At 43.2% G+C, this 23,631-nt stretch overlaps 1 protein-coding gene across 10 annotated transcripts in view; it reads right to left on the reverse strand.

Moving 5' to 3' along the window:
* Nucleotides 1-23,631, reverse strand: part of ESR1 (estrogen receptor 1) — a 435,454-nt gene that overhangs the window by 399,395 nt on the left and 12,428 nt on the right. For 6 of the 10 annotated variants that reach the window (XM_050786870.1, XM_050786860.1, XM_050786871.1 and 3 more), the window contains exon 1: nt 1-23,631. This exon is cut by the window's right edge. The exons of 3 other annotated variants lie outside the window; for them this stretch is intronic. The gene's annotated coding sequence lies outside the window, so the exon portion shown is untranslated. One more of the 10 variants, XM_050786862.1, reaches the window with a different exon arrangement.

Genomic DNA, 23,631 nt, shown 5'->3' on the forward strand with positions numbered 1-23,631 from the left:
TTGAAGAGAAGATTATCACTCAGAGACTGTCTTCTTATGCTATAGAATGGGCAGGAGAAAGGAGCATGGACCTTTCGAGCCTTTTAAAGAGCTTCTGAGCATGGAGCCTGCATTTTCAGTTTTGGTAAAATCCGTTCTGAGTCGGTAGACAGGAGGCTGTTATGACCATGAAATTAGGAAATGCAGTAACTCAAAAATAAAGAACTAGCACCACCATTTGACTAGGATTGGAAAATCTCATTGAAAAAATAGAGGAGGGGGTGGCCTTGCTTTTGCCAAGCCAGGCCCGAATCTAAGTTTCTTAGCACTTCCATTAAGATGGATGTTCAAGAAGAGGTAAATCGTGTGTTAATCTGCCTGAAAATTTTTTTATGCCATCCAGCCGATTTTCTCTTTATTCATAATAAAGCTTGAAGTCTAGACAGGCATGTGGAGTTGGAAAAAAAAATAAAACATTCATTCAGCACATAAATTTTGTTAATCCAAAGTTAGCTACAGCTAAACTAAAAGCAGGGGCAAGGAAATGTCCTTCTGCGAGTGTTTTTTGGGACTTTCTTACTCAGGCATGGACTCAAAAGCCCGCTCTGCACTTCTTGTTACTGATTAATGAGGTTCTTGACTTCGGTAACCTGCAGAGGTCTAGCTTCTCACACTCTTCAGCCCTTCCTTCTGTCATATGATCCTTCCATAAACTGTCCGGTATTTCCTGCAGCAATTTTTAAGTTTATGAGGTTATTGATTGTTTGTCTAACACTAAGATAAACATTTTCAAGTAGAAAAGGGGCTGTAAAATCATATTAAAAATTTTTAATAATATTGACAGTTTAATATCTCATTATGTCTGCTGTGGTTTATGCAGTAGGTACTTTAAATGACTTTTTAAAAATATTTTCGCTTTTTCTTCTCTACAAGCCTTGAAAAAGGCTGGTTTTCTGGCAGTGAGAATGGTAGAACGGGGCGGAGGAGGGATCTCTCTCTTGCTACTGTATTTCTCTCTGTCCCAGCACCCAGTACAGAGGGACACCTGCCAAGTAAGAGGTGCATCTCAAAACCAGCATGGGAAAGAAAGAAAACCAAAATAAATAATCAATGCTTTCAAACATTTTGAAATAAATGATCTTAACTGTCTTCAATCTTCTCTATACTTGTCAGTTAAGCCCATAAAATAATTTGAATATGTAAATTTGTCTGAGAGTAACTTCTCCAGAATACATAGAGCAGGACACATTTTAGTTAATATGTAAAGTATTTAATTTCAAGTGACTGAACATAAAATCTCAACAAGATTCTCTTACCCAAGGAATAATCATGTATACTAACGCATTGTGGGGGTTCTGTAAGCATTTTTATTGTTTTTATTATGATTTCTGGTGAAAGGTACATTATTGAATAACATGCTCTGAACAGTCTAAGTGTTTTGAAAGTGAAATATGTTTTTCAAAATTAATTAAATCCTTCAATTATTTTATTTGCTAGAATGGGTGAAGTATGCTTTTCAAACAGCATTTAGCTACCTGTTAAAACCAGTTTTACACATCAATACAGAGATGAAAATTACATAGAGCAACAGTTCTCAAAATAGGACAGCTAATGAATTCTGAAATGAAGGTTATAGATTATTTCCTTTCCATTAGAAAATATAAATGTACAATGTAAATTGTACGTAAATTATAAATTAGATTAATTATCCTTTAAAAAACTATTATTGATATTCACTTGCATTCCAATATGTGCTTTCTTGAGTGCAAGAGAATAAAAATAACAGCAAATGTCTTCCGAGCATATATAGTCATCCCTTGGTATTAGAGTTGGGGTATTGGTTCCAGGACAAGTACCCGATATAAAATCACGTAGTATTTACATATATCCTATGCACATCCTCCTGTATACTTTAAATAACCCATAGATTATTTATAATACCTAAAACAATGTAAATGTGAGGTAAATACATGTTATACTATATTGTTTAGAGAATGTAAAGAGCAAAGTCTGTACATGTTCAGTACAGGCACAACTTTTTTTTCCTGGATATTTTTTCTTTTTTTTTTTTTTTCTGGTATGCAGCTATTCTCCTGGATATTTTTTTATCCAACCAGAGGTTGACTGAATCCTCAGATGTGGAACCCATAGATATGGAGGGTCGGCTGTACTAGATGTCAGGTAGTATTTTAAGCACGTTTGCAGCAACCCAGTGAGGTAGGTACTACTAAAAACCCATTTTACAGTTGAGGAAACCGCAGGATACTGAGATTAAGTACCTATACCAGCTGGGGCCAGGGTTCAAACTCACATGGACCAACTCAAGCCCCCATGCTTTTAACGCTCCATTTCAGAATCTGAACCAGCACAAGGGATTACACACAAGGACACACTATGGGAACACACGTGCTTTGTATGTGTCATGAGAGGAAACTGTTGACAGGTTTATCAGTGAATGAGTAAAAACAGTTCCATCAAATCGATTCAGAAAGGTTGTTATGAATCATTTTGAAGTTTATCGTTCTAATGAAATCACTAAAAATAAAAATGTGTGCTTGGACTGATTTTTTTTAACTATTCTATGCTTTCTTATAGGGAAAATATATATATATCCTTTGAGGAAAAGTGTCTAATTAAATTGCATTAATCACTACTAGACAGGTTGAACAATAAAAAAAAATAAGAAAACAACAATTTAAATGAAGCAGTATAATAGTGTAATTGAAACACAGGACAAATTTAATCTCATAAGTATAAGTCAAAGAGCAGTATCATGCCATTACACCTGACACCTGATTCCCTCACACACATTTTTCAAATGAAAAATAAAGCCTGACATTTCATCAAAATCATGCTATCCACTACATCTTTATTTTTTAAAAAAAGAGGGTCAACACACATTCCTTGATAGTGTCACATTGTTTATTAAGAAGCACAGAACAATGAAATTCTAGAAATTTTTCAGGTTCCAACCTTTTTTTGATTCATTCTCCCATTCCAGAAGAAACCGCTAACAGCCTGGTTTCCACCAGCAAAGTAAAGCAGAAAATGGATGCAATCTGTCTGGGCTGTTCAAGCAGCGTCCTGCTGTGATCTGGGTGATTCAGGCTAAAATTAAAAATCAGGTTTTTTATTTGGACTATGTGTTTTTATCTGCCACCCCAGATGATAGCAGAGTCTGGAACTCAGTTACACAGTGAATTGCCAAAATTCTTCATTCGTTCTTCTCAGCAAAGATGTTCCCATTGAGCACTGCTGAAAACAGTCTCAGCTCTATCGCTCTAGCAAAACAGCTCTGGGCTTCGGACTTCCCTCATGAAGAACAACCAAAATTGAAACTCCGCTTATCTGGAGATATCAATCAGTACCTGACTACTCACTCGCTATTGTTCTAAGGAAAATTGCCATGCTCTCAGCTCTTGTTACTGGAACAACCAACTCAAGTTCACACAACCTCCCCACCCTAAGCCCACTTCAGATCACAGCTAACTGGACCATGGTGAGACACCCAACCAAACAACAGCCAAACTATAGACTGGCCAGTGACCTAGGACACGACCAAATGTGAAAAAGATCAACTGGACCAATCATTCAAGCTCTGAGGGTATGAATTTGGAAACCTGCACTGAGGTCATAAGTGCAAAAGAAAAGGGTGTGTCTCAGGGTGGCATGGAGGCCAAAGTAAGGCAAGGCTCCTAGCAAGTGAAGTTATGCAGGAACAGAGAAAGCCAATGAGCTGAGATGAACACACATGGGGCTCTGGCTAGAGCTGCATGGGTCACTGACAGGGTCGCAGAATTTCCATAATTTCTTCTATAGCCCTTATTACCAGGTATCCAAGGGCACCTCTGGTGGTCTTTCCCATCAGAACAGCGTAACCCAAGAGTGTTTAGCTACCTAAACACTCATCCGGGGCCTAGGTGCTGGTTTATTTGTTTGTTTTGAGACGGAGTCTCACTCTGTCGCCCAGGCTGGAGTGCAGTGGCTCAATCTCGGCTCACTGCAAGCTCCGCCTCCCCGGTTCACGCCATTCTCCTGCCTCAGACTCCTGAGTAGCTGGGACTACAGGTGTCCGCCACTAGGTCCGGCTAATTTTTTTTGTATTTTTAGTAGAGACGGGGTTTCACCATGTTAGCCAGGATGGTCTCCATCTCCTGACCTCGTGATCCTCCCACCTAGGCCTCCCAAAATGCTGGGATTACAGGTGTGAGCCACTGCGTCCAGCCCCAGGTGCTGGTTTTTACAGCAGAGGCACAAAATCCATCAGTAGTCCAGTTTTCAGTGTCCAGATCTAGAGTATTTGACAACAGAGCCATAATATGACCCATCCTCGATGACACTGTATACTGTCTTTTACTCAATATGAAAGCCCTAGTCCAAACTTATAGGGATAAAAAAAAGTCTCCTTATTTAAATTTTTTTAAGCTGTCTTTCTTCAAATAACAATGTCAAGCAGAAAATGCTTTTGGAAGAAATCAAGAAATTTGAGCCTAGAATTCAAGACTAGCCTGAGCAACATAGAAAGACCCCATCTCTACAAAAAAAAATCGTTTTTAATTAGCTGGATGTGATGGCACATGTCTGTGGTCCCAGCTACTCTGGAGGCTGTGGTGGGAGAATTGTTTGGGGCTGCAGTGAGCCATGTTCGTGCCACTGCACTTTAGCCTGGGTGACAGAGTAAGACCCATCTCCAAAAGAAAAAATGCAATTGAACCTTACATTTCATCTGTAGAAAGGCTTTTAAAATCTGCTTTCATAAATTACATGCCTCCTCTTTATATACACACATATATATAAAGCCATAAACATCTCATGTGAGGAAATAATTATGAAAAATTTTCTATTAGAAGAATAAATGGGGCTTTCATATTTACAGGAGTGACAAAGGAAGCAACATTGAAGAAGACAATGATTTAAAACAAAAACATTACTGATACTGCTGAACCAAAATAGCTTTCTGACCCTTGTTGCTCCCCACCTGGCCCTCAGTCTTTCTTCTCCCCACTCTCCCAGCCATCTCGGTCCCCAGATACACAAATGCACACACTTCTCAGTGGGAAGCAAGGTCTCAAGTAGGATCCAGAGAAGTCTGGCCCTTCAGGTAGTTTACGTTTGTCAACTATTAAGTTGTACTTCTGAGCAGAAAGGAGAAATTCACATATTTCCTCTAAGGACAAGAGGCCAGTGTCAGACAAAAATGATATTTAAATACAGCAGAGACTCCGTTGCTAAGTTTAACTTCCCAACTTGCACAAACACCGGAATTTTAGTGAAAGGAGCGGTTGCTTTACAGAAGAAAAATCTCTGTAAACCACTGAGAACAAACAAAGGGAAGCCTTGATTCCTGTACCAGGTACCGATTAGCAGAGGAAAGCACCCGCCTTGAGGCTTCCCATTTGCAATGAAGCTTAGTGGAAGAGGGTCCTGCCTATGGGTGCCTTTGATTGGCACCAGCAGCCGCAGCCTTGACCCCCCAACGCTCGCTGGGGGCTTCTGTGAGCCCAGCAGTGATACTCAGCATCTGCCTATTCACCTGGCCCCACAGGAAGGAAGAACCGGAAAGGATTGCAGGTGGCAAACAGTTGATAGAAAGCAGAGATAAAATATTATTGTGTTCTTGTTGTTTTCATCCTATTTTTATTCCTGGGCTGAGACACTCTGGGGAAGTTTGGATTACAAGAACTTCAGGCTGTATCTCCAAAATTCCTCCAGCCTCCATCCCTTCTTTTTCCTACTCCCTATCACAAGTCAGATCCTCTTCAACTCTCAGCTGGACTTTTGCAATGGTGTCCTAATTGGTCTGATTGCCTACAGCCTCTACCATTTCTAATCCATCCAACACACCTTCACCAGATTATGTTCCTGCTTAATCATCCTCATTGTGTCACTACAAGATTAAATTAAGCACAAACCACTCACCATGTCCCTGATCACCAGGCCCCAGCCAACCTCTCCAGCCTTCGACTTCAGTCAGCGTCTCTTTCCCTGCTCCCAGCATCCTATGCTTGGGTTTCAGCCCCTTCTCTATCTAGGTCAGGTGTGATCCCACCACTTCCTCAGTGTTCATCTCAAAGAACACCTTCTCCATGGAGACCTTCCTGATGGCCCAACATCATCCTATTCTCACCCTCCTCTGAATCTCTACCACTTGCCACTTGTACTTTTCTCCTCTAGCAATAAGCACTGCTGAAGCATCTCCTCTGTGCCAGCAAAGAACAGACGTGACCCTGAGGAGCTTGTGCCTAGGAAGGGAGACAGAAGAATTGTATTACACCCAGCCGGTTGTAGTGGCTCACGCCTATAATCCCAGAACTTTGGGAGGCAGAGGTGCCCTGATCACTTGATGTCAGGAGTTCAAGACCAGCCTGGCCACATGGTGAAACCCCATCTCTACTAAAATTACAAAAAAATAAATAAATAAATAGACGGACGTGGTGGTGCATGCTTGTAACCCCAGCTACTTAGGAGGCTGAGGTGAGAGAATTGCTTGAACCTGGGAGGTGGAGGTTGCAGTGAACTGAGATCATGCCTCTGTACTCCAGCCTGGACGATAGAGCGAGACTCAAAAAAAAAAAAGAAAAAAAAGTATGACAACCTGATAACTGATCAGAATTTACACATTTACAGAACACTTGATAACACTCTTAGATAAGTGGCCAGTTCAATCTAGTCCTGAGTTATTTCTGGATCTCCCATGCCTCCTACCACCAATGGATTGCAGTTGATTGCAGGCTACCTGGGAATACGGCTTACTCCACCTACATCCAAGGTGATAATTCACACAGGGCCTGGTGAATATACATGTTTTGTTTTGTTTTGTTGATCAAATGAATCTCCATTTAAATTGAAGGGGCAAGAAGTCCTGTTCCTCTACAATCCACATCCCTCTATCATCCCCAATATCCAAGGAGACCTGCATTCACTTTGCTCTCCAAGTAATAGAAACAGCAGGCTCTGATCATTTACAGGGCTACTGAGTAGCCTCAGTCCCCAAGTACACCCACCTGGGTGTGTAAAGCTCTCTCTACAATACCAAAATCTTTACTGGAAAGGACATGTCCCCAAGTCCCAATACCTTCAAAGTCTTTGAAATAGGAACAAGAAGTAAAAGATAAAACATAGAAAACAAAGAACAAAACTAGCTAATAACATTGGAGACAGGACTTATTTAAGCTGCACAGTATTGGCATAAGGAAGATAAGAGGATAAGAACAAAGAGCAGGCATTTGGATCGCTAGGTCACCATAAGCATAAAACATGCTTCAACCGGATAGTAATATGAGTCCAATTTTGTGTCGTCATTTAGAAAATAAATGCATTTAACGTCATTTTCCTCACAACTAAACTTTGGCTGGGTACCATATGTTCATGTTTCTATTTCATAAAATTTTTGTAGCTTTTCCTGTTTTTCTTACCCCATTCTGCATCACAAACATCCACATGGAGGGGGGGGCCCAGGGGATTTGGAATCCCCTGAGATCATATCCAAACATTTAGGTACATAAACACATGTGCATTTTTCTGAAGGAAGGTTCTGGAAACTTCATCAGATTCTTAAGGAAGTCTAAACAAGATTCAGAACCAAACGAATGGGTTTACCACTGCAAACGGAATGTCTAATACTCTTCCACGTATACTATTCTGGTATTTTTCACAATTTGTAAATATTGCCTATTAGTTTTCCTTTTCAAATTAGCCCCCTTTTACCAAATTCATGAAAGTTTACAAGCTGCACCTTTCTTCTAAAATAAATTGGGACAGTCATTTCTTATTTTTGAAATTTTACTTGTAAAACTCCAAAGAGATCTTGAATTTCAAAACTTTAGGTCTACTCAGCAATTATCAAGTTGTGCTGTGAACCAGCTCCCGGCAGCTCAGAATAAGAAACACGTGAACCTCCCTCCAGGGAGATCCAATTCTGTCCTTCCCTTTATACCAATAAATCTTCCTACAGAAGGAAACCAAAGATGGGAAGGCCAACCTGAGCACCTGGAATAGCGTCAGCCTCTACCATGCAATTCAAGGGTGCCATTTATTTTTCTCATATAGGAAAGCAAAGGAAATAAAGACAAAGGTGTAACCAAATTAAACAACAGGCTATGAAAAGAGTGACTTGGGCATGGGAAGGTAATCAAACACTCCATGTGAAAATTAAAAACCTGTGCTAGGAAATAAAGGGTTGAATACTGAAGCATCCGATAAACAGTTTTCCTATGGGGACGCAGACAGCTGATACGCCTGTGAGTGTTTGTAACTCCAGATGTTTTGACTTTTCAGTTTCTCCGCGCCTTGTGTGGTGATTCTGCACTTAGGAGATTTATTTAAACTGCAGCCACCGGAGATTGCCAGCTGCAAACGACCCCAGCACCTCGTGGTGAGCAGGTCTTCCGGAATCACTGCAACTGTCGCAGGTGGGGCCTTGTTTGCTACTTGTTGAGACCTTTAAAAGACATTTTGGCAGAAAGCACGCCCCCACCAAGAAGGAAGTCCTGGCCCTGCGTCCAGCTGTGGGCCACCACGAAACCCACAAAGCGGCCGGATCCCTTGGAAGCGGCGGCCTGGAGGAAGCAGCCTGTCCCGAAGAATCTGTGCATTATTTATTCAGGCAAAGAGAGGATATTCATTTCAACCAGCACGGGAAATGTTCGATTATGTAACATTGGGGACGAAGAGAATGAGCCTTTTTTTTCCTTTTTCCTGGAGAAAAGTGTTGCGAAATAGTCCAAGAACAGCTTCCAGTTTCCACAGTCCCTGTGCTTCCAGAGGCTTCTAAATGACAAGATCAAGGCGCCTGGGAAGCTAGAGAATTGACTAGCACGGGACCCACAACAGCTCCCCCTGCGCCTCCCCCACCCCTGCGCACCGCCCTCCCCTGCCGCCATCAGGAGCGTGGAAAGCTCCTGCTGTAGGTTTCATCAGTCATCTCAAGAGTGTCCTGGTCTAATCGTCCGGAGGCATTTTCCCCACCTTCTCACACTCCAGCGCAACCCCAGAAACAATCATTATTTCTATAGTCTACTGCGCAGAGCCAGCCCGAAATATAATTAAGAATCATGCAAAGGGATGTGTAAACGAGACTGGGCTAGACCAACGCGTCCAAATTTCAGAAGCCGAGCTGGGGGCCAAATTTCAGAAGCCGTGCTTCTTGAAAGGGAAAGTGAGAGGTGGGTTCACAGAAGAATGAGTGAAGGGTCCAAACCACGGCCCCACCTGGCTGACTGAGCAGGAACAAGGACGTGCCCGGCAGCCGTCCCAGGCAGCTGGCAGGGCTCTGAGTGGGCAGAACAGGTAAGGAGGCCAACCAGCCGGCCAGGAGAGCCTCGCGTCCTCCGAGAGACGGGAAGTCTACCCCTGGGAGACAAGGACGCCAAGCCAGGGCTTGATCCCAGTGGAGCAAGGCAAACCCGGCGACTCGAACAGGATTTCAGGGGTTAAGGAGGAGACCCGTTCATTTTTTTTCATCCAGTAATTATCTCCTGAGCACCTACAATGTGCCAGGCACTGTTCTAGGTGTTAGGAACATAGCTGTAAACAAAATAGACAAAGATCCCTGACCTCGGGAAGCTTATATTCTAGTGGAACGAGGGAGAAGCCAACTATGACTGTTATGGACTGAAAGATTTGTGTCCCCCCAAAATCTATGCGGAAATCCAAACCCCCAATATGATGGCAATAGGAAGTGGGGCCTTTGGAAGGCGATTAGGTCGTGAGGTCAGGGCCTTGTGATGGGATTAGTGCTCTTATAAAAGAAACAAAAGAGTTCTTTGATCTCTTTCTGCTACCTGAGGACACAGAAGGTGGCCATCTGGCCGGGTGTGGTGGCTCACGACCTCCCAGCACTTTGGGAGGTCGAGGCAGGTGGATCACTTGAGGTCAGGAGTTCAAGACCAGCCTGGCCAATGTGGCAAAACCCTGTCTGTACTAAAAATATAAAAATTAGCTGGGCGTGGTGGTGTGCAACTGTAGTCCCAGCTACTCAGGAGGCTGAGGCAGGAGAATCGCTTGAACCCGGAAGGTGGAGGTTGCAGTGAGTCGAGATGGCACCACTGCACTCCAGCCTGGGTGACAGAGCGAGACTCCGTCTCAAAAAAAAAAAAAAAAAAGAAAAAAAAAGCAACGTGGCTGTCTGCACCTGGAAGAGGCCCTCACCAGAACCAGACCATGCTGGCACCCTGATCTTAGATCTCCACCCTCCAGAACTGTGGGAAATAAATGTCTGACTTTAAGCCACCCAGTTTATGGTATTTATTGAAGCAACCGAGCTAACCAATAAATATATATAGAAAGAAAGTCAAATGGTGACAGTGCTAAGGTGATGATTAAGCAGCGATTAGAGATGGGAGTACAAGGGTAAGGACTGGACTTATAAACCAGGTGATCAGACAGGGTGACTGAGAAGCTGATACTGAGCAGCTACCTGAAGACTCAGAGGAGACAAGTAGCTAACTGCTGGAAGAGCATTCTGGACAATAACAGCTCAGAACAATAGCAAGTGCAAATACTGGAGTGTCCCAGGCACAGCTGCCGTCACAAAAAGGACACTAGTGCAGCCAAATTGGCACCAGCGAAGGGCAGAGCTAGGAGAGGAGGTGGAAGAGGTAACAGGAATGCTAAGGTGTGTGGGGCCTCGTGGGCCAGCCAAAGGGGGTTGGCTTTTACTTTCAAAGCTAACGGGAGTTCTTGGGAGGCTGAGGCAGGCAAATCACCTGAGGTCAGGAGTTCGAGACCAGCCTGGCCAACATGGTGAAACCCTGTCTCTACTAAAAATACGAAAATTAGCTGGGTGTGGTGGAAGGCACCTGTAGTCCCAGCTACTTGAGGGGCTGAGGCAGGAGATTTGCTCCAACCTGGGAGACAGAGGTTGTGGTGAGCCGAGACTGCGCCACTCCACACCAGCTTGGGTGACAGAGCAAGGGTTCATCTCAAAAATAAACAAAGCTAACGGGAGTTCAGTAAGGGACTTTTAGGCCATGTTAAGAGAAGGAAGCAGGCCACATGTGGGACACGTGGCATCCTTTGAATCACACAGAGGAGCTGGCTCTGAGGCATAGCCTTGGAGATATGAAACAGATGTGTCACCCACATTCAAGAAACAATTTTTCCACAACTGGGTCAGGACCTTTGGTAAGAAAAAGATCACTGCAATTTTAATGAAGGCAACTCATACTTCTGTTTAATGCCACTTCTCAACATTTTCTTAGTATCCTACACGTTCCTGGAGTTCAACTAAACAAAAATACTTTTTTTTGAATGTCAAGAAGGGTCAGATAGCATGGGACCAGGCCAGAAGAAGAGGCCTACTGAGAGTTTATAAAACCCAGTGGTGGCTGGGTGCGGTGGCTCATGCCTATAATCCCAGCACTTTAGGAGGCCGAGGCGGGTGGATCACGAGGTAAGGAGATCAAGACCATCCTGGCCAACAGGGTGAAACCCTGTCTCTACCAAAAATGCAAAAATTAGCCCGCTGTGGTACATGCGCCTGTGGTCCCAGCTGCTCTGGAGGCTGAGGCAGGGGAATCACTTGAACCCAGGAGGTGGAGATTGCAGTGAGCCAAGATCGCGCCACTGCACTCCAGCCTTGGTGACGGAGTGAGATTCCATCTCAAAAAGCAAAAAAACCCAGTGGTGTGTATTGAACCCAGACAGGTGTCTGATCCTAGGCTAGGACTCCTTCCCTGGAGATACTTCTAGAAGCATTTTTCTGTTGGTTGTCAGTGGTTCCTAACTCTGGCTTTGCAGCTAAGGAGATTTTACAAATGTCCATGCCGAACCCATACCCACAGATGTTCTGATTTCTGGGGAGAGACTCAGGCATCAACTTTTTTTTTTTTTTTTAATACGGAGGCTCGCTTTGTTGCCCAGGCTGCAGTGCAGTGGTGTGATCTCAGTTCAGTGCAACCTCTGTCTCCCGGGTTCAAGAGATTATCCTGCCTCAGCCTCCCAAGTAGCTGGGATTACAGGTGTGTGCCACCACACCTGGCTAATTTTTGTATTTTTAGTACAGACAGGGTTTCACCATGTTGGCCAGGCTGGTCTCATACTCCTGTTCTCAAGTGATCCACCTACCTCAGCTTCCCAAAGTGCTGGGATTATAGGCATGAGCCACCATGCCCAGCCAGCATCAATATATTTTTTTTAATTCTCCAGGTGATTCTCATGTGCAAGGAGAATTGAAAAGCACTAGGTTGGATTCATCTTTTTTTTTTTTTTTTTTTTTTTTTTTTACCATTTCTATCCATCTGTTCCATGCAACACCATGCATATGCCTCACACACCTATAATCAAACCAAACCATGACAGCCAATTGCTCAGGCCACCATGTGTATACACTTGCTTCCTGCTTCTTTCATTCCATTTGTTTAACATTTTTTTAGTAATTTTTTTACAGATTTAACATGTTTAACAGTACCACCTGAGAGAATGTGTGAGTTTTCATGAGTAAAGAAGAATAATCCCTGAGAAGTAGTTTCAGCATTTGAGAAAATAAATCTGAAACAATACAATCTTCCAAATTTATACCAAACCCTCCTCCCTTTGCAAACTCTGCTTCCCAGGGCGACTCTAGTATTGACAATGTGGGCAAAGGGGTAAACAGGAAAAAAAAACCACGTTCATTTCAAGCCACCAAGAAGCACAGGCCAAAGGAAAAATAAAATCAATCAACTTTTGCCAAGTGGAAAAGAACAAACCAGTGGGGACCGGAGTCCTATAGTCAGTTTTTTAAAGAGTATTATGAACAATAGGGAACAAATGCTGTGTAATCACTCAAAAGATTTACAAACAGTGTGACAGAACAATGCAAACTGAGTGAATACTATTGGGTGGATGTTTACTCCTCCAAGAAAAACCAGACACCCTGAGCTTCATTAATAAAAGGCTCTGTGTGCATATTAATTCACAGTGATCCTCTCACCCAGAGAACCACAGGCCTGTCAGTAACATTCTCTCTTCTTGCCTTAAAAATCATTTGGAGATATTGTCATCAAGCACGTTAATTCCCATTTTACAGAAAGGGAAATAAAGGCAGGAAGAGGTAAATTAATGTGATCAACAAAGTGGCGGTCAAGCTGCCCCAGACATAGCTAAGAGTAGAAACCAGCTGTTCCTGGTGTCATCTCTAACCACAAATTTTCTATCCACTTTCTCAAGAAAATCCGAGACTTAGTTTGACGTTCTAAAGCCTAACTCAAATTTTTCTTCTTGCTCGGCTTGGTACCTGTAGTTGCAGCTACTGGAGAGGCTGAAGCAGGAAGATTCCTTCAGTTCCGGGGTTCGAGATCAGCCTGGGCAACATAGTGAGACCCCCATCTTTATAGATATATATGTATAAAGAACACATTTTTCTTCTTTTCCAAATACTCTTTTGGGTATTCTCCCTTTGATTTCTTTCTCCATACTCTGTCTCCATCTCCAAATTGCCTTACACAGTTTGAACATGTTATAATTAACTCTAAGGGACCATCCAAACACAGCTTTTTCTTCTGCTAGTATTTTGGTGAATATATGTGTCTTGAGATAAGCAGCCATCTGCTAGGACTTGTTGATGTTCTTTATCAGACAGCAGTTTCCCTGGTGAGGCAGCTTCCACGAGTGGGAAGGAGTAGATGGAGAGAGGGTGCAGAAAAGGGATCTCCAGGATGCCTTCCCACAAGGGGTGCTAAATGCAGCGAGCAAGGGTGCCAAGTCTGGCGAAGGAGGGCTGCCCATGTGTTGGGTCTGCTAATTAGCACCATTTGAAAATAATTTTGACAAGACCACACAGGGAGAGCATGATGTTTCAAGTGTAGCCGGCCGTTAAATAAACAGGAGCACTGAACTATATTTCCTTGTGAAAAATCTCCCAAAAGATGGACAGAGGCTGCTGAGGACCTTAGTCCTTTGCAGGAACCAGAAGGAAAAGCCCAGGCAACCTTCACTACCACACCCTGATTGCTACCAAATTCTTGAGTGTTCTCCATTCATTTCAGTATTTTTCATAGAGTAGGAAATTTCATTATTAATATCTCAGCTCAGGAGAGAGAGATGGCTGGTGTCTCTCACATCCCTGTCCCTTCATAGCCACTGCCCTTGGAAGACCAAACAGGACCAAGTATGGACCTGGCTCACCGAGTTGGGAAGGTACTGGAAGGTGCGTTAGTGAAGCAGGCTGGCCCCCTTCGGGCACTTCCTGTCTGCCCTCCCTGTGTCCAACCTGGCCTCCCTGTGTCCCCTGCACCTTTGCTCTTTGACTTACACCAGTTCTGTGTCCTACTTCCATTCTGGCTTCCTCTGCAGTCTGATCTTTATGGTGTTTCTAACTGTCTTGCTTTCCTCCCTTCTCAGATGCAGTCCAAACCTTGACCTACCTCGTAACTCATTACCACCTCCACCTGTGCTTTGGAATCTACAGGCAGGTGCTGGTCTTCCCTTCTGGAGACCACAGCCAGCTCTCTGCTGCCCCCACCTGGTCCATAGCAGAACCTGCAGACGGTAACCTGGCAAACTGGTCCTTAAATCTATCGCGGCTTCACCAGTTTCCGTCATCAACTCGAATTTTGCTAATTTTGTTTCACCATAGCCTAGCTTGACTTTCATTAACAATGTTTAATGACAAAATTATGCTAACAAGTAAATGATCAAACTTAGGGGAAGGACTTTATTTTCTAAGGTAAGTGCAACACAGTGGTAGCATTGTGACCATTCTGAAAAATCTAGCCTAAAATGATGGCTTTTTTTTTTTTTTCTAATCACTAGAACACACTGTGTAAGTGTAGAGCTATTCCAAAAAGCGACCACTTTTGTAACACTGATTTCTTTTTTCATTTCAGTTCAAATTTCCTATAATAGTAGTAACAGACGGTGGGGAGGAGGGGAAGAAGGAGGAAGAGGAAGAGGAGGAAAAGGAGATGACTCAGCTATAGTTCCCCTAACCCTCTTGGTTTGTGAAGCAGCTCAGAAACTTATTAGAATAAATTTCAGCATCCAAGACCACTGAGCCTACCATCCAACCACTCACACCCAAAGAAATAGTAGGAACATAAGTTTGGACCTGATTCCTGCTCAGCTCTCCACCACAAGCCTCTGGCTAGACTCAGGTACACAGCAGACCCTCAGTGAGTGCTTAGTGAATAGATCAATGAATACGCATGTAATTAGTAGTGTTTTCTAAACCATACATTCATTCAGTGCACTATAAACACTTGTTATTTTATATAGTCTGGCAATATAACAGCACTTGCTTCTAATATGCAGATACTCAATAGTACAAGTGTTGTTCTCTCTCCTCCTTAGTTATTTCTATTAATAACTTCAACTCCATATTATACATTTAAAAGTAACCTAGGAGTGAGAAAAACATCTGTTTTCATAAACCATCAAAGAATTTCAGTGCTATGATTAAAAAATAAAAAGTCTGAAAATACATATCTACATTTTTTCACCTTTTGAAAACAAAGCATTTCTCAACAGAAATCCAATGAGGTTTTACAAATATTCTCTTGTCCATGAACTTGCACTGACATCCAGAAGGTATAATAATGGGGCAGTTGAGTTTGGTGGTCTTAGGCAGAATGGAACTGCAACTTAGGCTCAGTGGAAAATGATGCAATTTCCTTGCAAATCGAAACCACAATGAAATACCATCTCACACCAGTTAGAATGGCAATCACTAAAAAGTCAGGAAACAACAGATGCTGGAGAGGATGTGGAGAAATAGGAACACTTTTATACTGTTGGTGGGAGTGTAAACTAGTTCAACCATTATGGAAAACAGTATGGCGATTCCTCAAGGATCTAGAACTAGATGTACCATATGACCCAGCCATCCCAATACTGGGTATATACTCAAAGGATTATAAATTATTCTATAAATAATTTAAAGGATTATAAATTATAAAGACACATGCACACGTATGTTTACTGCAGCACTATTTACAATGGCAAAGACTTGGAACCAACCCAAATACCCATCAATGATAGACTCGATAAAGAAAACGTGGCACATATACACCACGGAATACTATGCAACCATAAAAAAGAATGAGTTCATATCATTTGCAGGGACATGAATGAAGCTGGAAACCATCATTCTGAGCAAACTAACACAAGAACAGAAAACCAACCACCGCATGTTCTCACTCATAAATGGGAGTTGAACAATGAGAACACATGGACACAGGGAGGGGAACATCACACACTGGGGCCTGTTGGGGGGTAGGGGATAAGGGGAGGGAGAGTATTAGGACAAATACCTAATGCATGTGGGGCTTAAAACCTAGATGACAGGTTGATGGGTGCAGCAAACCACCATGGCACATGTATACCTATGTAACAAACCTGCACGTTCTGCACATGTATCCCAGAACTTAAAGTAAAATTTAAAAAAAAAGAAAGAAAGTGATGCAATTTCTTTTATAATGGAGGAAAATCACTTGGTTGTAAATTCCAAATTAAGTACAATGTGAATAGATGTGTAAACACATACAAAATGGCAAAAAGTGATATGGAATGTCCTTTTATTTAATGACAAGCTCTCTCTCTATCACCCAACCTGGAGTACAATGCCATAATCATGGCTCACTGCAACCTCAATTTCCTGGGCTCAAGTGATCCTCCCACCTCAGCCTCCCGAGTAGCTGGCAATACATTTGCACACTACCACATCCAGTAGTTTTTTAATTTGTTGTTGAGTTAGGGTCTCGCTATGTCGCCCAAGCTGGTCTCAAACTTCTGGCCTCAAGTGGTTCTCCCACCTCGGCCTCCCAAAGTGCTGGAATTACAGGCATGAGCCACCATGCCTGGCTTCATTTGGAATTTTTTATAGATTATATTGATAAACTCAGGATTGAGGTCTACACTCTTAGAAAGATAAAACCCAAAGACCCAGGACTACATGACGAGAGCAAAATTGTCCACGCTACTTTGAAAAAGAGTCACATTAATACCAAGGCATTTTGATTAGTTGTGGAAAAATTGACCAAACAAGATAGAGATATTATGTACTACGAATGGTACACTCTTATAAAGGAGGTACAATAATTAATAATGTGAAGGGTCCAAACATGAAAGCAGCCAAATATATAAAGCAAAAACTATTTAGAAGTTCAAGAACTTGATTTAAATTTAATTATAGTGGGAGACATCAACATATTTCTTTTAGAAGTGAATCAATATTATATTCATGTATCTACATTTGCTGATCATATACTGATCCTTATGTCTTTCAGTTAGAGAATTTTTTCATCTATCAATCAACCATTTACAAAATTTGATCATGAAGCCGGGCACGGTGGCTCATGTCTGTAATCCCAGCACTTTGGGAGGCTAAGGCAGGCTGATCACGAGGTCAGGAGATCGAGACCATCCTGGCTAACATGGTGAAACCCCATCTCTACTAAAAACACACAAAAAATTAGCCGGGCGTGGTGGCGGGCGCTTGTAGTCCCAGCTACTCAGGAGGCTGAGGCAGGAGAATGGCATGAACCCGGGAGGCGGAGCTTGCAGTGAGCCGAGATCGCGCCAGTGGACTCCAGCCTGGGCAAAAGAGCGAGACTCTGTCTCAAAAAAAAAAAAAAAAAAAAAAAAAATTTGATCATGAATTTGAGCACAAAGAATGTTAAAACATATTTTTTTAAAAGGTTTAGGGCTGGGCATGGCAGCTCACGCCTGTAATCCCAGCACTTTGGAAGGCCAAGGCGGGTGGATCACCTGAGGTCAGGAGTTCGAGACCAGGCTGGCCAGCATAGTGAAACCTCGTCTCTATTAAAAATACAAAAAAACGGCCAGGCGTAGTGGCTCACACCTGTTATCCCAGCACTTTGGGAGGCCAAGGCAGGCAAATCACCTGAGGTGAAGAGTTTGAGACCAGCTTGGCCAACATGGCGAAACCCAGACTCTGCTAACAATACAAAAATTAGCTGGGCATGGTGGCGTGTGCCTGTAATCCCAGCTACCCAGGAGTCTGAGGCAGGAGAATCGCTGGAACCTGGAAGGCAGAGGCTACAGTGAACCAAGATGGTGCCACTGCACTCCAGCCTGGGCAACAGAGCAAGACTCTGTCTCAAAAAAATAAATAAATAAATACAAATACAAAAAAATTAGCCTGGCATGGTGGTGCATGCCTATAGTCCCCTCTCTTTTTTCTAATTGATAAATAAAAACTGCATCTATTTTTGGGTACAAGGTGGCATTTTGATACATACACACAATGTGAAATGATTAAATCAAGCTAATTAACATATCTACCACCTCACATACTTATCATTTTTTTGTGGTAAGAACTTTGAAGTTGTCCAGGTGCAGTGGCTCACGCCTGCAATCCCAGTGCTTTGGGAGGCCAAGGCGGGAGGATCGCTTGAGCCCAGGAGTCTGAGACCAGCCTGGGCAACATAGGGAGAACCTGTCTTTATTTATAAAAATTAAAATAATTTTTATTTTTGAGAGTCTCACTCTGTCACCCAGGCTGGAGTGCAGTGCCACAATCTAGGCTCACTGCAACCTCCACCTCCTGGGTTCAAGCAATTCTCCTGTCTCAGCCTCCTATGTAGCTGGGATTACAGGCACCCACCACCATGCCTGGCTAATTTTTGTATTTTTAGTAGAGACAAGGTTTCACTGTGTTGGCCAGGCTGATCTTGAACTTCTGATCTCAGGTGATCTGCCCACCTCGGCCCCCAAAGTGCTGGGATTATAGGCATGAACCACCACACCCAGCCTAAAATAAAAATTTTAAAAAGAACTTTTAAGTTCTACTCTCTCAGCAGTTTTTAGGTATACCATACGTCATTATTAACTACAGTCACCACGCTGCACAATAGGTCTCCAGAACTTACTCCTCCTATCTAACTAAAACCTTGTGCCCTTTGACGAATATCTCCTCTTTCTGCCCCATTCCATTTCCTCCCCAGCAACCCACCATTCTCCTCTCTGTGTCTATGAGTTCAACTTTTTTGGATTCCACATATAAGTGAGATCATGCACGATTTGTCTTTCTGTGCCTGGCTCATTTCACTTAACACAATGTCCTCCAGGTTCATCTACGTTGTCACAAATGATAGCATTTTCTTCTTGTTTAAGGCTAAATAGTATTCCACAGTGTAGACATACCACATTTGCTTTATCCATTCATCTGTTGATAGACACTCAGGTCGATTCCGTATCTTGACTATTGTGCATAATGCTACAGTGAACATGGGGGTGCAGAGATCTCTTTGACACTGATTTTATTTCCATTGAATACATACACCCAGAAGTTCACCCCCTGACTTTCTACATATTATTTTACTTCACGATTTTTCGATAAAATTAAGTATGACTCAATTTCCTCTAACTCCTTTCCACTTCAAAATCTCTCTTCTGGCCAGATTCAGTGGCTCATGCCTATAATCCCAGCACTTTTGGAGGCTGAGGCAGGCAGATCACTTGAGGCCGGGAGTTCGAGGCCAGCCTGGCCAACATGGTGAGACCCCATCTCTATTAAAACTACAAAATTAGCCAGGTATGGTGGTGCATGCCTGTAATCCCAGCTACTCGGGGGGCTGAGGCAGGAGAATTGCTTGAACCTGGGCAGCGGATATTGCAGGTGAGTAGAGATAGCACGACTGCGCTCCAGCCTGGGCAACAAGAGTGAAACTCCATCTAAAAAAAAAAAAAAAACTTAGCCAGGTGTGATGGTGCATGCCTGTAATCCCAGCTACTCAGGAGACTGAGACATGAGAATCACTTGAATCCGGGAGGTGGAGACTTCAGTGAGCCGAGATCGCGCCACTGCACTCCAGTCTGGGTGACAGAGCAAGACTCTGTCTCAAAAAAAAATTTTTTTAAGTGCCTTCTTCACCTAGACTTGCCTCCCACTTTTCTCACATATTACAGAAAGATGTATTCATTTATTTATTCAACAAACATTTAACTGGGCCTCTACCATGTTCCAGGAGCCAAGGATACTGTGATGACCAGGCAAAAGGTCTCTGCTGTAATGAAGGTTATATGCTGGTGAAGAGAGACAGGCAGCACACAATTAAATAAATGAACAAGAATTCACCAAGTGATGACCAATGCAATGTAATGATGGAAAAACAGGTATTGTAATGAATGTTGAATGGCTACTTTGGACCGGATGGTTAGGGAAGGACTTCGGAATTTAAAGTGAGAGCTGGGTAAGACAACAGATTCAGCCAAGTAAGAAGCTGAGGGAAGGGCTCTGCAGGAAGACGGGCTAGTTAGAGGAAGGCCAGCCACACGACCATCTTAACAGCTCTGAGAAAATGCAAGATGTGCAAACGGCAGTGGGGGAGAATGGAGGAGTTACGGCAGAAGAAACAGGCCATAGGCTGGCCCTGGAGGGCTTTAGAGGACAAGGTAAAGAAAGTAGATGCTATTCCAAGTGCAAAGTGAGGCCATTTTTCCTCCCTCCAGTACTGAGTTTCCCCCACTTTTGTCCTGGATCTAAATTTGCCTCCAACAAATCTTCTGTGTCTTCCATTTCTTCCCTCTCCCATCTGGCCTTCTCCCCAATGCAAATATGTTTTACGATCTCTCATCCATTACAAGAACAACCTTGCGTTGATTCTGCTACTCACTCCACATCTCATTTATACTCATCTGCACTAAAGTTCTTAAAAAGTACCCTCGTGATAGCAAACACATAGACTGCTTATTACAGGCCAGGCTCTGTGCTGGCAGCTTTCTGTTTCTGAACTCCTTCCATCCTTCCAACAGCCCTACCAAGTGGTTATCATCATGATCTCCATTTTACAGAAACTAAGGCCACATAGTAACTTGTCCAAGGTCACCCAGCAAGCAAGTGCCGACCCCAAGATCCACATTGAAACACTCCAGCACCTGAGTCCCTGCCCTTCCCCTTTGGTTTGGACTTGATACCCCACCTCCCCGGGGCGTGCTGTTGCCCTCACACTTTGGAATCAGGCTTTTGCCTCCTCAGGTTTCTTGAGCAAGTTTCTTGAGTACATGATTGTCCTTTACTTCTGCACCTTCCTCAACTTCTCTATAGACTTGTTATTGAATGCCTTCTCCATGGTGAAATTCACCCCTCCTGTACTTCCTCAGAAGCTCACATTTAACCCCTCTCCACACTCCCCCAACACTATCCCCTTTCCAGAAACCAGCAACCCCAGCCTGGGCCTCAATGCAGCTGCTTTCTCACTTGCTGTGTTCTCCCCTGGATTCCCAGCTCCCAAAGAGCTTCCCTACCACTGTTGTGAATCGCCCTGAAGCCCAGCTCTGGCCAGCAGCCTGCTCAGAAATCTGCAATGGTTTCACATTTCCTCTAGAGCAAAGTCCAGGTGCCTTTAGCCTGGTCACAACCTGCCTTTCCAAATTAATTTGTCATGAGTCAGCTTCATGTAACCTGACATGAACCCTCACTATTCTCATAAATGTCAAGTGTTCTCCATTCTCCTTGCTCTTCTCTCCACCTGGAATGCCATCCCCAATCTCTAAGTGGCCAAATACTGCCATGTTCAAAGGCCAAGTTCAAATACCCTTTCTCTAATGATGCAGCAGAAAGTAGTATTTCTGTTCTTTTAAATCTTTAACTAGGAAAACTAAATGGGGAGGACCCATAGGAAACCTGAGTGTCTGGCTTATCCCACTGCTATGGTTTGAATGTGTACCCTCCAAAACTCAGGAGTTGCCAGTGAGATAGTACTAAGAGGCAGGGCTTCAAGAGGTGATTAGGCATGAGGGCCCTTCCTTCATGAATGAAATTAGGTGCCCTTATAAAGGGAATTGATAAATAGAGTTTTTCCGGCCGGGCGTGGTGACTCATGCCTATAATCCCAGCACTTTGGGAGGCCGAGGCGGGTGGATCACCAGGTCAGGAGACCGAGACTATCCTGGCTAACACGGTGAAACCCCGTCTGTACTAAAAAATACAAAAAAATTAGCTGGGCATGGTGGCGGGTGCCTGTAGTCCCAGCTACTTAGGAGACTGAGGCAGGAGAATGGCATGAACCCAGGAGACTGGAGCTTGCAGTGAGCCAAGATTGTGCCACTGCACTCCAGCCTGGGAGACAGAGCGAGACTCTGTCTCAAAAAAAAAAAGGAGAGTTTTTCCTCTTTTGCCCTTCTACCTTCTGCCGTAGGAGGACACAGTGTTCCTCTCCTCTGGAGGCACCATGCATGAAGCAGAAACTGAAGTTTCATCTGACAACCAAATTGCTGGTGTCTTGATCTTGGACTTCCCAGTCACCAGAACCATGAGAAATAAATTGTTTTGTAAATTACCCAGTTTCAGGTAATTTTACTAGCAGCACAGAACAGACTAAGACACTCACTTAACGTCTTTGCTACATTTTCATGATGAATATGCCTTTCTTCCACAATCAGATTATATGATCCTTGAAGTCTGATTTTTCTCTTCATCCCTTTGGCATTTTGCCCAAGAATGCACTTAATATTTGCTGACTGATTAAGATGTACATGCAGCAATATATGAAATGCACATAATTTCTCTCTTTCCTGAATGATTCTTCCTCCTCACTCTGAAGGAGCAGGCTTGTATCTGAAATCCCTTTGAAATGAACTTGCAATGGCTCATCAGCATATTTTGATGTCCACAGTAGATTTATGGGCAACTCCTTCTTTCCATAGAAATGATGTTGCTGCTTTCCTCTCCCTGCAAATGAGGACTGGGACTGCCGTCCATTGCACTCTCCTAGCCCAATTCAAGATCCTGTATAAACAGTCTCCAGGCAGTCACAGTTTGGATTACAAGATCTTCAGGGTCTTTACAGGCAGCATTCCTGTCTTCTTGAGTTAAATCTTAAGTTCCTGGCATCAGACAGGAAGCCATGTAGATACAAAATTAAGACCAGTGCTGGAGGGGAGTCTTAGGTATCAAATAGCCCAGCTCCCTCACAAATGGGGATCCTGAAATCTGGAAAATTGAAATTATTTGCCCAGAGCTTTAGGCTTTCAACAAATATTTAGCAATGTATTATTGGCAACTTTCACTGTGCTAGGTGAGAGGGCTACTGTGATGAAAAAGATAGACCCTACAGTCCTGCATCCATGATGTTGACTGTCTAGTGGGAAAAGAAACTAATAAAAAACAATTTTTAATAAAATGACAAGTGTTCTGATATGTAAAGTATTGGTGTCTATGGGAAAACACAAACTGCATGTGGAAGTAAAAGATGGTCTACATAAAGAATGAGTAAAGACCATTCAACCCAAAGGAAGAAGGAAGGCTCTAGTTATCTAATGAGATCTGGGCCAGACAGAAAATCTATGAATTTCTGTCTCTCTCACTCTGTTTTTGACTCTAGGTCTGTTTTCTACTAACTCTCCTCTTCTAACTCTAATTTTCTATGACATTCCAACTACCCTTCCATTTTCCCCACCTCTCTCCTCTCCTGCCTTCCCTTTCTCCTTTCTTCTCCTTCTAGCCCTTCCCACTCAGCTTGCCTTATGACCTCCATCTACTCACTTGAGCGCTTAAGAACCCTTCCACTATTTAACTCTGCTGGGTTTTGGTGCACTGAGAGTAAAACCAGAACCTTCATCCTCCAACATGCGCATTCATGCTTGCCTTCATTCATTCTGCAACACTTGCTGCCAGCTATATGTTCGGGGCGGGGGAGGGGGAAAGGAAGGGGAGGGGGAGGGGGAAGAGGTACCAATAGGGTGAGTAAGAACACAGCCAAATAGGCCGGG

The sequence above is a fragment of the Macaca thibetana genome, chromosome 4, assembly GCF_024542745.1.
Source record: "Macaca thibetana thibetana isolate TM-01 chromosome 4, ASM2454274v1, whole genome shotgun sequence".
In the NCBI taxonomy this organism is placed as follows: domain Eukaryota; kingdom Metazoa; phylum Chordata; class Mammalia; order Primates; family Cercopithecidae; genus Macaca; species Macaca thibetana.